Here is a 17,757-nt window from a genome sequence, read left to right as displayed (position 1 = left end):
AAGTTTAAATATTGAGTTAACTGACTTATGGGATAGAAAAGAGAGTTCCAGACAGGGAACTGCAAGTGTAAAGGCTGTCAGGCCAAAGGAAGCCCAGCAGCTAGAGAACTGCTCAAAGAGGGCCAGAGTTGGTGGAAGGAAGGTCTGGGGAAGCGTGATGATGACAGATGAGGTGCAGAAGAGTAAAAGAGCAGAACACGCATATCCATATAGAACTCAAAGATGCCATCATAGATGGTGAACTATTTTTGGGTTTTAGGCAAAGGGGTGATGCAATCAATATGTTTTAAATAGCCTCCTATCTAGTTAACAAATCTTATTTCTACCAACCCTTAAGTATCCCTTGAATTTGTCCTTTCTTTCTTCCTTTTCTTTTTTCTCTTCTCTTCTCTTCTTCTTTTCTTTCTTTCTTCCTTCCTTCCTTGTCATTGCTTTAACATAGGACCTTCTTGTTTTTATGTAACTTAATGTAACAATATCCTACCTCATTTTCCTATCTCTGTTCTGTCACTGTGAACACATCTCGTTGTGCTTAGGGGAAAATCATGAAATGTTGTTCTGTTGCATAGAGCAGTCTTTCATAAATTCCCTACAGTGTATCAGTCAATGTTTTCAGACAAAAAGATTTCATAGTTAATATAAGTTTGGGAAGTGCTCCACAATCTATGCCCCATTTGGTCAGCAGTGCAAATCCTACAGAAAAGACTTTAATTACTTTCGTGTAATCAGGTATTTCCCAAGGTTAGTTGACTGACTGCAGTCTCTTCTTTTCTCCTCTTAAGAAGCACCAACATCCTTCAATACCTGTGTTCTTTAGAACTTGTTTGAATCATTGCCTACAGTGTGACGTCTAAACTCTCCAAAAAGGCTCTATTTTAAGACTTGTTTTCTTTTTCTCTTTTTAGCTTTAACTCTTATAGCATTCCACTCACAGCACATGCTCAGCTACAGATTTGTGAAACTTTTCACACTTCTCTGAACTTCCCCCATGCTATTTCACAATATGTTTCTCTTTACCCAAAGTGCTCCTCTACCATTTTGCACTTGGCTATAGCTTCTTTCAAGGCAGCTCACTTGCCAACTTCACTGAGGCTCCTCTTTCAGTCACACTTAACTAGAAGTCTCATCTTCTCCTTGGGCATTTCCTTACCTTAAATTTCTTATACTTTACTCTTTACCTTTTTAAATTCTAATGCTGAAGAGTAAAATTGTTGAGGACAGAGACTACCCTTCCTCTCTTCACGTCCTCCTTTACTAGCATTGTGCTTGGAATATAATAAGTTGCAGAACAGATGTGTGTTAAATAAATGGAAGAACAAACCCAGAACCAACAGCAGATAAAAACGAAGTAGGGCAAAGTTTGATTCCTCAATAAGCTTGCAATTAAAGTGGAAGTCAAATGACTATAACAAAAAGATTAAGGACAATTCTCTGAGGAGTGTATGCAAGTTCACGTATGGCCGGATGAATTGGGGGAAGATTCCTGGAGTAATTATTTTAGATGGGCTTGTAACATCATACAGTATTTCTATAGAAGAAAGATGTTTATTTCAGGTAGAACTGGGAAGGGCAAGGGTAAATATCCTTAGGAGACAAAGTCTACACCAGTGTGTGTGGTGCACATGGCTTCTAATAGCAGACTAAGAATGATATGTTTTGTCTATGAGTATAGATGAAGCTTGAGGGATGTGAGCATGAGACTGTCATGAATGTTGGTATTTTAAAAAGATTCAACCAACAGGATTAACTTCTGGAGAGTTTGGGATTAAGGAGGCTTGTTAGAATGCAGGTCAAGGAATTCTAGGTTAAGGGATGGCAAACATTTTCTACAAAGAGCCAGATAGTGAGCACATTCAGCTTGGCAGGCCATATGGTCTCTATTACAACTGTTTAATACTACAGATAAAGAGTGAAAGCAGGGGCGCCTGGGTAGTGCAGTCGTTAAGCATCTGCCTTCGGCTCAGGGCTGATCCCGGTGCTCTGGGATCGAGTCCCACATTGGGCTCCTCCGCTGGGAACCTGCTTCTTCCTCTCCCACTCCCCATGCTGTGTTCCCTCTCTCGCTGGCTGTCTCTCTGTCACATAAATAAATAAAATCTTAAAAAAAAAAAAAAAGAGGGAAAGCAGTCCTAGACAATATGAAATCAGTGACCAGGGCTGTGTTCCAATACAATTTTATTTACAAACAGGTAGCAGGCTGGATTTTGCTTGGAGACCATAGTTTGTTAGGTGAAAATTAACAAAGTGTAAACGGGACAATGGAAAAGAAGGGTTATCTGTAAGGAAATCATGGAAGTGGAATACACAGCACTTATTATCTCATTGCCTGTGGGTGGCAAAAGGGAAAAGGTGTTAAGGATGATACCAAGAGTTGAGACCCATCACTGGAAAACTGGTCGTGTCATTGACAGACGTAAGCACGTTAAGAAAGAGGCTCTTTGGGGAGTGAAAACGATTTAACTGTGGGATGGGGAAGCCAGTTAACGAAAGCTGTGTAGTGTTAGGAACAGTCCCATTAAACTGCAAACAACATTGAAAACTCCAAAAGCCTCTTCCACTTGGCAATGAGATTTAATAGGTTTGCTCCATTCTTCAATTTTTTACGTTATAAATAATGAAGAGGTATATGAGTTTCCTTAATGTTATCACATGCCCAGTATGGTTTTATTAGCTTTCTACACAGAATCCATTGCTCTTTCACCTATTCGTTCAGGGTATAGAACAAGCTGTGCTACTATAAAAAGCATTTATTTTGGAAATAATCATCCATTTCTTGCCATAAATATGCCTACAATGTATATTGCTTGACAAATGTGACCTTATTCTTTTTTCTTTAGTCAGACTTCAAAGGATTTAATTTTGATTTTAAGGAGCCAAACTGAAATAAGATTAACTATAAACTACTTTTCTCTGTTTCTTTTCCTGAGCAGGCGAATGTTACTATGCATTTCAATTAGAAACATACTTGTCAGGTGTGAAGGAAGAAGGAATAAAGTGAGACAGCAATGAAATAGGACAGGCTTCTTTACTAAGTCTGCTTCCTGGAAAAACAACAACAACAACAACAACAACAACAACAACCCTGAAAAATGTAGAAATGAATTATTCAAAGGCACACTGAAACCAGTCAGCAACATTGAAATAGGATTCAATACACCTGAAACCTCTTCGGGGGAATTATTTCAACCGTTATTTCTTGGATTTCTATAAAATTTCCTTGTTAAAACAAGAGCCAGAAAGACTTCCTTTAAAATTCCACTTCATTATAAGGGTCTTGCAGACATTGCTGTTATTCTCTCCTCTATTGCGTGGAAAGCTTCACCATAGTTAAAAACTGCTCGTAGCTATATCATCACATACTTGGGACTCGGCTGCTTATGGTTTTTTAAATTTTTTCGTCTATTACTTTCGCCATTACCATTTGATTCCCTTTTTAGCAACCCCTCTTAAAGGTTTATTTGGACTTTAGAAACAATACAGGAGTCCTATCCGAAGTAGATCCATTGATCGAGACTGTTTTATTCCTATTGTGAGTCAAACTGAATGGCTTCTTCAGAAAGACCTATTATGTTTTATACACTCTAATGGAAATGTGTTCTTTGGAATTTTTAAAGAAAAGTATAAAAGCTGTTTGCTGTGCATTTGAAACTCTACTGCTGGGTATGTATAATGATATGCAAAACACCGTTTTAATTATGCCTACCTCTCTTGTTTTGTTTTCTTATATGAAATAAAATAAAATTAATCATTTATCAAATTTGGAGTGAGGGTAGGTTATAACTTGTTCTATCATTCTGTAAACAGATCTGAATGTTTTTGATACATTAACTACACTATGAAAATATTCAGAATGGAAAAACACAATGAAAATAATGCCTGCGCATGCTGGGGAAGAGGGTACTGCCGCTAATGTCTACTAGGTTCCTCATGAAATAACTAAATATCCTTCGTGTTGTACTAAACATTGATGACATTTTTAGGGTAATTGCGAACATAGTCAACTTTACATGAGAAAGAATACCTGATGGTAGGATGTGGTATTTAAGACTTACCCTAAAATAATTAGATTAAGCATGTAAACTACTCAAAAGTGTTTAAGTATAAACAAGTGATACAAAATATCTTCACAATAACATTATCAAACGGGGTGGGATCAATATCCATGTGGGTCAGGAAGACTGGTTTTATTTTTTATTTTATTTTATTTTTTTAAGATTTAACTTAATTTGAGAGGGAGTGCATACATACACGCAGGGCGGAGGGGCAGAGGGAGAAAGAAAATCTCAAGTCAACGTGTGGCTTGATCTCACAACCCTGAGATCATGACCTGAACCAAAATCCAGAGTCTGACACTTAACTGACTGAGTCACCGAGGTGCCCCAGGAAGGCCTTTTAAATGGTTAATGGGCACAGATAATTTTAAGGCAATCAATTTCCAGATTTTCAGTCTCCTTATGTATTCTTTCCGATGGGTGACATGATCTATCAGGCATCTTCTCTTTTCCCCATCTCCTTTTGCATCATTGTCATGCTCTCATCTTACAAAAGAAAGATAAAGCTCTTACAAATTCTGGATTTTGCTGTGATAATTTTCATTTAATGATCACAACGTGTGTATTGCTCAATTCTAATCAAATCATGTGTTGTCCTTGAGGAAGAAAGAGGTAGAGCATTGTACCATTAGGCATCACACTCACAGCAAAGAGCCATGCTTTAGCTGTCCATGTCTCTGTCTCTCTGTCATCTAATATCATCTAATTATCTTTATGTCTCAGAATTAAAATTCAGAACTGAGCCTGTTGTTATGGGATGCAGATTGACGCATTTATTCATTTATTTAAATTGGAAAATGAAGTCAGGCTTTTTGTGCCAGAAAGTAAATATGGTCTTACTGTTTTGTTTGACAGCAGGTCTGGCTTTGGGAACCAGGTTATATGTCAGACATTTTCCCGTTATTTGAATGATCCAAAACATCAGCCCCAAGGTTACAAGGCACAAGATACTATAGAAATGTTTTATCCAAAAACAAAATAAACAGTATTTTAATTTTCTCAAACCCTTGTGTATGCTTCTGGTTAAAACTAGGCCTCTAAGTAATAGTTACTTGGTGTGTTGGAATAAAGCTTTTTTTTTTTTGGAGGGATGCCTGGGTGGCTCAGTTGGTTAAGCATCTGCCTTCTGCTCCTGCATCAAGCATTTTGCTCAGCGGGGAACCTCCACCACCCCCCCCCATTTGTGCTCTCTTTCTCTCTGACAAATATATAAATAAAATCTTTTTTTTTTTTAAAGAGGCTTTTTTGGAGTAACAGAAATTGAGAAAATTTTGAGAAAACTTATTTCAAGCCAGATGATTTTCAGTCATTTGCATTCACTGAAAGTGAATAAAAAATTAATCAATATGTCAGCTGATGTTTTTCTTAAAGATATATTGACATATTGGGGGGGGTGTGTTTAAGATTTTATTTTTTTGACAGATAGTGAGCAGGAAAGCACAAGCAGAGGGAGAAGGAGAGTGGCGGAGGGAGAGATAGAGGCAGGCTCCCTGCTGAGCATGGAGTCTGATGAGGGGATCGATCCCAGGACCCAAGCCGAAGGCAATGGCTTAACCAATTGAGCCACTTAGGGCGCTGACTTATTGGTGTTATTAATCATCATCTATAGCATTCAAACAATATGGTCTCACAGAAATACTTTGTTCAGTTTTTGGAAGGGATAGGGGCTTTGAAAAAATATTGGGGAGAAAACTGATAAATTATCTAATGAATTTAATTGCTATAGACATCTGACACAATTTAACTAAAATAATAAAGCAACACTCCTTTATTTTTTTCCATTTGCCTCAATTGATCAGATACGTTTTTAAATTTTTTTATTTATTTTTTCTTATATTGGCAAATATCATAATTCTGAGAACCATGAAGAAGAGGACTTTTTCATTTTGACTAAATAACCTTAAAGATAAAGTGGGAAGTTCGTATTCTGTAATTTTTAACACATAATCAATGTATCTGAAATGTCTTAATAGCAATTTTATTAGAGTGGATCTCCTAGAATTTTATCAATTAGTTTTTTGTACAGAGCATATCTGTCTCTACATTTCTTTAGACAAACCCAATGACACAATAATTTTGGCTGACTTATTGGTTAGAACAGTGTTTTCTAAGGCAGGATGTATATACAAGGTGATTTTAGCTGGTAAACAGGCTTAGAATGAAGTAGCATTGAATCATACAAGACAAGTGTGTCTATCAACTTTTACAGTCCTTTTTAATACATTAAGAAGAAAAATCAGCTTGTTGCTAGTATGTTTTAACATTGTTCTACCACTTTCCATTCTCTCTTGGCAGGAGATAGGATTTAACTAAAATTTAGTACGGTTGAAATATTTTCACTGTTGTAATAAAATACAGTTGTTAAGTCATTGAGCTCTGAAGCCAGACAACCTTCATTCACTTGCTGGCTCGACTATTAACTAGCTTGGTAACCTCAGGTAAGTTTCTTAACTTCTGTGTGCTTCAGTCTTCTTCATTTATGATAATACTTAACTTTTGAGGGTACAAGACTGTAATGAGGATATTTATTCACAAAAAGAGTTTCAGAAACATATTTTCTGTCACACATTGTGAGTTCAAAAAGCTAATTATTGAATTTATTTTTCTCATTCGTGTGTGTTTATTTCAGGTGATACTGATTTTTCATTTATGGAAGTAAAAAAGTAAGATGATTCAAAGAAATGTTCAGTAGATAACTGAACATTGATCCTGGGATATTGTAAAAAAAAAATCACAAATGTCATTTCTAAACGGTGAATCTACATAGCGGTAACCATGGCATTTTTTTCTTAAAGTATTATTTAGGTACAAATAGCACATTCCTACTTCCAGCTAGGAATAAGTATCTTGTAGCACTGTAATCCACTCCCCCCCACACACACACACGCAAGAAAAACCAGAAAGTTTGGTTACAGTATTCTGCTTGAAAGAATTTGAAAGCTGCCAAAACAACCAGGACTGGAGAGGCAAAGATTCCAAAGCGAAGGCAACAATGGAGATATTAGTCAGCACTCTTCAAGTAAAGCTTTTCTTCTTAGGGCACTTGCCAATGCTTCTCTCTGCGTGAGAAGAAAACACAGGCAAAGGGCCATACACAAGGAACAGAGAAGCCAGAAGAACAACAAAAAATACCAAGTGGCTAGAAAGACAAAATTTTGAGTTCGGGGCTGCTGAGGCAACAGAGATTTGAAGGGCAAGATCCTAAAGAGAGGGGAGGCACACAGAAGTGAACGTTACACTGTTAGTGTTTCCCCTGTGTCAGCATTTGCTGAATTTAAAAGCTGGCAAAAAAAAGAGGCTGAAAAACTAATCAGAAAACCACTGCTTTGTGGGGTTCTATACTCATCGATCAAGAATTCCATTAGCTCCCAGTTAGCAGTGTGGGATGAAACTCTGCAGGCAAGAATATAAACCCATATGCAGGGAGGAAGTATTGCTGCCCTCCCAGGACAGAAGGGATCCAAAGTAGTCAATCAGCCACCGAGTGGTCAGTTGGCTTCCTTGAGAAATAACAACGTATCAGCGGCTCTGTGTTTGGTCTGTGTTACTGTAAGACATTTGAAGGTGACAGTGGTCAAACTGGTTTGGGTACACAGGAGAACATACTCTTGTTTTACGTGTAGCCTCCATTTCTACTACTGTGTCTACCCTGTTTATGTGCCCTTTGAGCTGGTTCTGGGGCTGGCCACTGACAAAATCTGTAACATGTACTAAGTCACTTTTCTTCTTGGTTTTTCAGTACCTCTTCGGTGAGGGTTGCATTCTGGTAGGTGTTAATGGGTGATACAAAACCAGTTCCACTTTGTGCCTCTGTATATCCCATAGACCCACCAACTTGTCTTCTTGCAAGCCTTCCTCATTTAATCTCACAAGTTTTTTCCTTCCAAGACCCTGGCAACCTGACCAAGTCATTGGCCACAGCACAAAAATCGGTAAATAGTGTCACCTAGGGCTACTTTTGCTTCCACCAAAAATATGACAAGTGCACTATTTGTAGATTTGCTTATTGAAGACTTTCCCTGTCTACTTTCTTTCAACTCACTCCCTGAAAACAGTTGTAATGTAGCTACGATCCATTTTGCTTGGATCCACAAAATTAGATGTCCTGTCTATAAATCAAGTTGGGCTATGCCCGCCTCCTCAGCTAGTCATAGATACGGCCCATATGGTCGTGGGTACGAGGTGTAAGATGCCTGTGGATACAGTCTGAGTTGATTTGGGCTGTCTTCTCATTTCCTTGCTCATGCTTTCTTATCCTTCTTGAATTGATTCCTGACGTCCCATGGAACTACACTATGATTCCTTCATTGGACCTTGCTACAAACAATATACTTGTATGTTCTCACCACTGAAACCTCTATCTCCACAGAGTCTACCAGATACTGTGACCCAGGCCAAGGGCTGGTTGAATTGTAGCCAGGACCTGCCGTGAAGCCCTTTCCTGTTCAGATCCTACTCAAGCCTAACAGCTTCTGAGTCTCTTGGTATGTGGGCCAACGCAGTAATTCTGAGTGTGGAATGTGTTGCCTTTGGAATTCTTGAAGGCTCTCCAGACTTTGTATTTCTGTCTCTGTGATAGGGGATGCAAAATGAAGTCATCTTTTACTCTCATACTGTACATGTCCAAATTACCCCTTATTGTCTGTCATTCTACTATTTCCCTCTGCAGTGCATCAGCGTAACTTAAGAATAATTATATAAAGCCATGTTCTTATGATATCACAATCCCAGTCTCCCTATCCTTCAAATGACTGGATCCTTACCAGTGAGGGTATTCCCTTCCACTAAGGCATTTCCCTGCCACTGCCAGTGAAGTATTAAGCAACTGGTCACCACTTCTTGTTCCATATTTTTCTTAGGATTGGATTCTCCTTGCTAGCCAGGCAGCAAATGAGGAGTCCCCCTAATCCATCCTTCGCTTTTCTTAAACCACTCTCAGTACCAATGCTCCCTGTTTACATTATCTGAGAAGAAGACATCAAGATATAATTAAACACAGATAAGATCTATTGTGGTAAATTCCTATTGAGGTTAAAGAGGGAGGGCTCAAGATTGGTAGAAAGAGCCTCATGACATGATACAGGCCTAACACTTCTGGAGAAAAAAGAGAAAGGAGGAGGATGAGATAAGAAGGGCTCATGTTATAGAACTACTATGAGAAAATGGACAGAGAGATCCTGAGAATGGTTTCTCATTACAGGTGTGACATACTGGGCAGAAATATTCCATCTTTAGTACCCATGACATGATCAGTGACTGGCAGCAGCCTTGATGAAGCGTAGTCTCAGCCTAAGCCCCATGGAGAACCTAAAGGTGTACATTTGGAGGCTCTCAGTTTTCCTGAAACGGTAGGTCCCCTTGAAGGAATACCTGAGTGGTATGCACCGTGGACAGACACCACAATGGAACTTTAAAAAAAACCCACAGAATCCAGTCACTTCACAATATATTGTTTAAAGTTATGTGTAAGTTGGGGGACCTGGGTGACGCAGTCATTAAGCATCTGCCTTCGGCTCAGAGCATGATCCCAGCGTTCTGGGATCGAACCCCGCATCAGGCTCCTCTGCTGGGAGCCTGCTTCTTCCTCTCCCACTCCCCCTGCTTGTGTTCCCTCTCTCGCTGGCTATCTCTCTCTCTGTCAAATAAATAAATAAAATCTTTAAAAAAAATAAAAATAAAGTTATGTGTAAGTTATGCTAATAGAAGAAATGAGCTAAAGAAGAAAAGAAAAAGTATGGCATTAGAATTTGGCGGAAAATTTTGATAGGAAAGAAGACAAAATAAAGTTACAGAATTCTTAAGCTATATAAAATAATAGACGTAATCTAAAATATTTTTTCAAATAGAATGTTAAAAATGGAAAAAATAAATATTGCATTCTTCATATTTATTTATTTATAGCATTCATGTTTCAGTAGGATTTATATGAAATACAGTCATTTATTTTACAGAGTTGGAAATAGATAGTGTAAAACATACTAGGTTTGTGGTTCTATGCAGTCATTCCATACCCTTGTATGTATGTCTTTTTTATGCCCTATGTATCAAGATGTACAAGAGGAAAGAAAGAAAATGGAAGAGCTCTTAATAGTGAATAATGCAACTAGCTGTGAAAATTAATGAGACCTAAAGAACACATTGAACAGAAATAACAAAGAGCTGTAAAAGTAGAAAGAAGATTAAGACCACTTTATGTAAAAATTTTGGAAGCAAATCTTGGATTTGTATAAAACTATTAAGTCTAGAGGAATTTTCCCACAATAAGATAAAATGTGGCACAGTCTCTTGAATGTGTATGACAGGGCAATGGGGAGGAAGATTTAAATACAATAAGGGATCTTCTTCCAGTAATGACAGCATACCTTCCATTGGACTGCCCCTCCCATGGATAGTAATCATAACCATTGGGCAAAATTTAATAAATTTTTTCCATTGGAGAATAGTGACAGGAGGTGGAAAGTGGAGTAGGGTCCATGCAGAAACTCCTGGCATAGGTTGTATCCTCAATCGTAATTTCAGAGGATCTCTGGTTCTACCTACAGCAGAAGCAGTAATAATAGCAGTGAGAACTCTTAACAGTGGTGGCCAGGGAGAGTTGTCATGGCAAAGCCCCCGTGAGAGAGAGTTTGTTGATGTTCAGGCAATGAAGGACATCTTGCTTGGCTAGAGTAGAGGGGGCAAAACTCACAGAACCCATTGCTTTAACTGTCTGAGTCTTGAAGAGCCTTATTCTGAGATTTTCCCCCTTCACCCATCATAGATCATGACACTTTCCTTCCAGTTCAGGAGAATGATGAAGTGGAGTTTTAACTGTGGTAGCAACTGCAGTGGTGGCAAGTGAGTTAGGAGTAAAACTGCTATTTGAAGGGCCACCTGGGTGGCTCAGTCAGTTCAGCGACCAAATCATGATTTCACCTCAGGTCATGATTTCATGGATACTAAGATTGAGCCCTGTTTCAGGCCTTGCGCTCAGCAGGGAGTCTGCTTAACGTTCTCCCTCTCCCTCTGCCCCTCCTCCCACTCACACCTGTTCTCTGTCTCTCTCTTTAAAATGAATAAATGGGGGCACCTGGGTGGCACAGTCGTTAAGCGTCTGCCTTCCGCTCAGGGCGTGATCCCGGCGTTATGGGATCGAGCCCCACAGCAGGCTCCTCCACTATGAGTCTGCTTCTTCCTCTCCCACTCCCCCTGCTTGTGTTCCCTCTCTCTCTGGCTATCTCTATCTCTGTCAAATAAATAAATAAAATCTTTAAAAATAAATAAATAAATAAATAATAAAATAAAATAAAATGAATAAATAAATCTTATACACACACACACACACACACACACAAAACAAAACCTTGCCATTTCAAGGCAACATCTTGGTGGACTAGTCAGAATTGAGTTGTGTAGTTTCAGTGGAACAACAACAAAACTGAGCCATAAGCTGGCTAGGTCTGCGGATAATGAAATTGTATCCTGGTTTTTAGAAACATTGAAGAAGGAGTTCACTGCAATACCCTGGAATTCCTGGGCCTGTGCAGTGGAGCTCTTAGAACATTTCAGTTTGGAGACAAAAGTTAACATGACCCGCTTACTCACAGGCTGGGAAGGCCTATGATACAAAGTTCAGTTATTGTCTATTACTCATTGAGCTTCTTAATATTGTCGATTCATTTTGTCAAAAGAACCCAAATCTTTAAGAGGAGTTCCAAATATCATAATTGTGGGTATTAACATTGACATCCAAGTTCTCAATTGAGTTTTATTGATCAATAATAAGAGAGAAAAAATACTTTAAAAGCAGAAGTATTTTTTATCTGTACTGTGTATTTAAGCAGGAGATGAGCTTAGCTAATAGTATTATGGGAACTAAAAGTCTCACCTTAAAATACCTAACAAAGGATGACACTAGGGAAGCCTAGAGGCAGGAATTCAAGGACACTGGTATGCAAAGCAAGGGCCCTAGGATGGCGATCTCAGTCAAGAATATGTTCAAATGCCAGTTAATTAATAAATGTGTAAAACCCAAGAGTATTATCTACTACCCAGGTGCACTGCAAGGACAAGATCATGGCAGAGTGCTAATTTTAAAATGGTGCATTTACTAAATGATAATTTAATTTAAAAAAGTATTTCAAGAAAGAAATTCAGAGACAGAGGTAAATGACAACATAAAGGGGAACAAATAAAATAAATAGAAACAAGTCATACAAAAAATTAAAAGTAGTATTTGTGCTTTAATGAGGCAAAGATACAAATGCAAAAGGACCCAGATAAAATTCCAAAGATGAGAATTCCAGGTATCTAAATAACCAGGAAAATGTGTTTCAGTATGTTTGTTTCATAAGAATTCCCTTTTTGGGGTAAAAAATCCAACTTTCTGATTTTTTTCAATATGTGATGTGTGACTTCTGAGTATGGAACTATTAATTGCATAAATGCTTAATCATACCAGCTATATTTGCTCTGTTTATTTAATTCTAAAGACCAATGTAGACATTGAAATGAAACGATAAATACAAGACATAGATTCAAGACAAAAATCCTCTGTATTTTCTAAACATTCTGTGCATCTTATTTTGTTCATTGATTTTCAATACAGTCTTCTATTATTCATTAGCAAAGCTAAGGTTTCCATACTGATAATTGTTTTTAAAGGTATTAGCTACATTGCTTGTAATTAAGGTATTTAAAATGCAAAATTTTAATGTGAGAAATAATAGAAACGAAAGCAAACTGAATAAAAATAAGAATGAATTAAAAATCACCAAAATAGCATTGTAATTATATAATGCCTTTTAAAACATAAAATTGAAACAATCATATGAGCAGGATATTATGCAAGTATTCACATTTTTGTAATAGGGAAACCTAATTGTTATGTGCAAAAAAGGAGACTAGCACATTCATTCAAGAAGATGGTACATTTAGAGACAAAATTGTTCACTGATATTTTGTTTTGTTAAGGCATTTGTCCCCTATTTCTACCCCATTCTGGTTCTGAGAATGTCATTCTCTTGCTTAGTCAGTAAGAGTACTGCAATATACTTAAATGTAAAACCTAAATGGTTTTTATTGTTGTTTTTCTGTCAAAAGCAAACATATTTTCCTGAGTTATCTAGCTATTTGTTTCTCTTTAACTTTTCTGGAGAGTATCAAACTTGAATGAATACAAATCAATTCTTTTGCCAAAGGATTAAAAAAAAAAATCTATCTAGTGTTTCGAAATGGCTGAAGTTTTCACCAACAGTTGTAAAATTTTTAAAAATAAAACTCTGCCTGCCAGACAGTTTCACATTTGGGAACTCGGCTTTGCTTCACATATCCTGGCATGCGAAATAAAGTTTCCACATTCCCAGAAACCTAATGGCAATTCCACATTGCTGTTTCTCTCTGGGGGTTCACCGCATACGTATCAAATTACAACTTCTCTCTGAGTTCATGTTCACTTAAACATCTTTCCCACCTTGAGCTTTATTTGTACTTTTCATTCTCTATTATTTTTCACGAACTTAATTATTTTCCCTGAAAATAATTTCTCTTTTTACTGTTGGTTGGTTAGTTGTGAAAATCTCTGGCCTAAAATTCTATAGGTGATGTTGGTGGCAGAGGATCTGTGGAGACATCTCAAAACAGAGGAATTACATTAAAAATGTCTCCACTCCACAAGCTCATATTCTGATTTTAGACTTCTCTTTTTTATAAGAGCATTGCTACCTATGAAAATATGTAAGTGAGAGGTAAAGAACCCCGACACTCTGATTCTTTGTAGATTAGAATCTGAATTATTTGTATTAGATGTGAAATAAGAATATAAGCTTAAATATTCAATAATTTACTTAAATTTTGTTTATATATGGGAGGATAAGTGTTTGGTCTGAACAACCTGTCTATACTGATAAGCCATTGGAAGACTGCAATACAAGTTTCTGATTCACTGTGCATTCCTATCATAGAGTTTGTCATTAATAGCCAATAACTATATTGAATTTTTCATCAAATTCTATATATAGTAAACACAACTAGGTTAAGTAGAAATATATTTTTAATCAGTGCTTTTGATGATAATTATTGGGAAATGATGAAAAAAGTAACTGAATTAAACTTACTTATATTTGAGCAAATCCAAATTAGTTTATGTAAAAATGATTAGAATATTTCTAAATACAACCTTTTATAGAATCTTAGATACACTTTGGCATAAGATAAATGGATCCTTCTATTTACTTCTGGAATATGCTACATGTAAAAAAAAAGGATTAAAGGGAAATGTGCATTTCTCCAAGAGACTTTATATATCAAAATAAACAGAAAATAAACAATTTCTGAGGAAGGATTCTGTCTACTCCATGCCATTACCAAAATAGTCCCTTATAAACTTAGAGCAAAAATTTGTAGCAAAAATACAAAGCAAAGAATTGTGGAAATTGAACAAACATTTTTCTCCCCCAAGCTTAACTCTTCTGGAGGGTTTATATTACACTTGACTGCATTCGCTGATTTATACACTCTTTTATTTGTTTGCTTATTTATTCCTTCTCACTCTACTCCTCTATCAGGAGAGCTCGTTGTCAATGTGCATAATATTTTTATAGCCTGTCTTAAAGTATAAAATCAGTACAGTAAACCCAGTGTTAACATTGTTCTGTTCAGTTAATAGTATTGCCTGAACTATGGCAATATGAGTGAATATATGGGTTTTAACTTATTTTCTTAGGAACACTGCTGATGAGCTTTCTGGATAATGACATTTGTGAGCCATATTTGTTGTCGTTGTTGTTGTTTTATATGCTGTAGTACTTTGACTCTTCTTCTGCCTGGTCCATAATGGGTTTTAATTCATGGTAAATACATGAATATGAGATATGTATAGTGTAAACACATATAATTTAATTTCCCATAGTAATAGAAAAGATGTGTCAAATGATAGCTAGTCAAAAATATAGTAGTCAGTATCAGTCCAAAGATTTCAAAAGGAGAGTTTCAGTGTAAGCTGGGGTGCTTGGGAAGTGAACGGAGTGTTGTCCTTCTCCACCTGCTACCTGGGTCTTCCCTTGCGATGCTGCATTAGCTGACGAGGTAAACAAACTGGGTTACTTTTCATATGTAGTAAAATCTCTCTGCCAGTTTAAAGGAAGAGAGGGAGCAAGTCCATGGATGAATAGTAAGAACTTTTCTGAATAACTGAACATAATCTTTCTTTGTAGGGAAGGAGGGAAGACAGAGTGCCACATGCAGTCGGGAGGGGTTGTTTCACTTGCCAAAGCGTCCTAAAACCTCACGGTGCTATGGTGAAAATAGAACCTTTTACAGCTCCCGGTAGATTCTGTTAAGACTAGTTAGAATCAGAAAAGATGTATTATATACCAAATTCACAACTGATTGGTAAAGCAAAAGTTCCCACTACGCGGAGCACCCCAACGCCTCCATTGTATGAAATTCCCATGTAGTTTAGAGAAGATAGAAATACTTCTGGCTTGCTGAATTTTATAAGATTTGATTTTATGAGGTCTGATACCTGCATAGAAGTAGGCATTGCCATAACCCACATCTGGCTCAAGGGAGAACACTTCATAAAAAGTTATATACATTATAAACCACCCTCCCCCAGATTGAAAAAGCTCTTAAAATTCAGCAACTCCTTCTTCCCAACACCCATCATACATCCTATGATAGAACCTGTGAAATTTATCTAAAGAGATGAGAGAATCGAATGTGAAAGCTCAACCTTCACTGAAGATTTTGAAATGATTGTGCTGATTTGAATCTTATGTGAGGATTTATCTTTGGTCTCAATGCAGAAAAATAACGAGAAAAGAAGTAATAGACAGAGATGTTCTGATATTATATCCTTGATGCAAAGTAAAGTAGTAGAGAATAGAATGTCCAATTCTTAGTAAAGACTGCAGGTTATTATCTTGAGGGAACCAACAATAGTTCCTCAAATACGGTAGAGTCTCTATAGGGATTCATATAATGGAAAGGATTTCTAATTCTCCAGAATCACACCGAAGATGTTGAATAGCCTCTTTGCTACAGAAGGGAATAGTTGGTAGTACATACCTGGGGGACCTCTGATTATCTTGAGCTCCAACCTAATCTTTATTGGAACACTTAGCTGGGTGTGACTTGGTATTCTATATAAATACATCAAACGTACGGTACCGTATTATGCATTTGATCATACGCCTTTACATCTTTATATGCAAATTCTGCAGTATTTTCTTTATGTATTTACTTGTATGTTGAATACACTTAGCTAAAAGGCATTCATATTTTACTTTTACATTAAGACCTAACAATTTAGGAATAATTTGAATAAAGATAACAGTAAATAAGAGACATTTCCTTTCTTTTTATCTTTCCTTTTTATTATTATTATTATTATGTTCGATTAGCCAACATATAGTACATCAGTAGTTAGATGCAGTGTTCAACGATTCATTTGTTGTGTATAACACCTAGTATCTTTCTCTTAAAAGGACATTTGCCATTAAAAGTAGAGGATTACATGAAAGTTCACATACTAAGAGCTGTGACTTTCTTCTGCTCCTTTCTTCTCTTGGCCATCAGAATGTTTACAGGTAAGTTTAATCTTCACAGGCAGGAGAAAGAAGTATCTTCCCTGGGGCTTTACCAGCCCCCATAAGTTTCACCCACCCCAGAGAATTTCCAATTCTCTTTTCAGTGCACTAATCTTAAATATTAACAAATAGAGATCATTGATTGGAGGTAGGCTCTAATAGGAAAGGTAGGCCAAATACACAACAGGAATAAGTAAAAAGGAATGTTTAGAAAACAATTCAGGGATAAAAACAATTCAGATAGTTTACTAACGTACTCAGAGAAATAAGAGTGGATATTATAAGCCATGAAACAAAAGTAGTGTTCAGAGAGCTTAAAAAGACATAAATGTATGTCTGTGCTCAGTAATTATTTTAAAATACTCATTTGAAATGTTGGAAGATAAAATTGAAAGTTGGAAAATAGAAAAATTGGTGAGAAATACTTGAAAGAAGTTAGGGAAATTAGAGGACCAGTGTTCTATTTCCTGAAAACAATATTTCTAAAATACAAAAAAAAAAAAAAAAAAAAAAAGAACAGGGCAGTGTGAATTATCAAAGAAATCATCTCAAATTGAAATTCTGGAAAACTGAAGCTCGCTAAAAAGAGAGGGTCCTAAAAGTTTCCAGAGGGAAAAGATAGAGGTCACATGAAAAGGATCAGGAATCAGAGTGGCCTAAGATATCTTGATACCACAGGCTACCAGGAGAAAATAAAAACACCTTCAAAATCCTGAGGGAAATTGTTTGTAAATATAATTAAATGAAAAGCAATTAAATATGGTGATAGGAAAAATTTTTTGCAGACATTTAGTCTCAAAATTTTCTTCATTGGCTCTTAGGATGTTATTGGTTCTGGCTTGCTGAATTTTCTTCACTAAATTAAACTTCACCAAATTAAAGAAGTAAACCAGGAAGGAAAAAAAAGAAACCTATGTAACCTAGGAAGAAAATCCAATGTGAAATGAGGAGAAAGACATCTCAAGGATGAGAGAGGAAGAGGCTCAGTCACAAGCCTCAAGAGGAGTCAGCCAAGATTGGAGACTCCTAGCAACCCTGAGGAAAGATTTCCCTTAAGAAATTAAGTAGATGAAATATCTGACTATTTAAATGTATTAAAGGGAGGTTGATACTAACAGAAGAGATTTTAGAGTATT

Source organism: Ursus americanus, chromosome 13 (assembly GCF_024610735.1).
Source record: "Ursus americanus isolate L20-20 chromosome 13, mUrsAme1.1.p, whole genome shotgun sequence".
Taxonomy (NCBI): Eukaryota; Metazoa; Chordata; class Mammalia; order Carnivora; family Ursidae; genus Ursus; species Ursus americanus.
The sequence above is the reverse complement of the archived record's forward strand: the minus strand, read 5'-3'. Positions refer to the sequence as shown.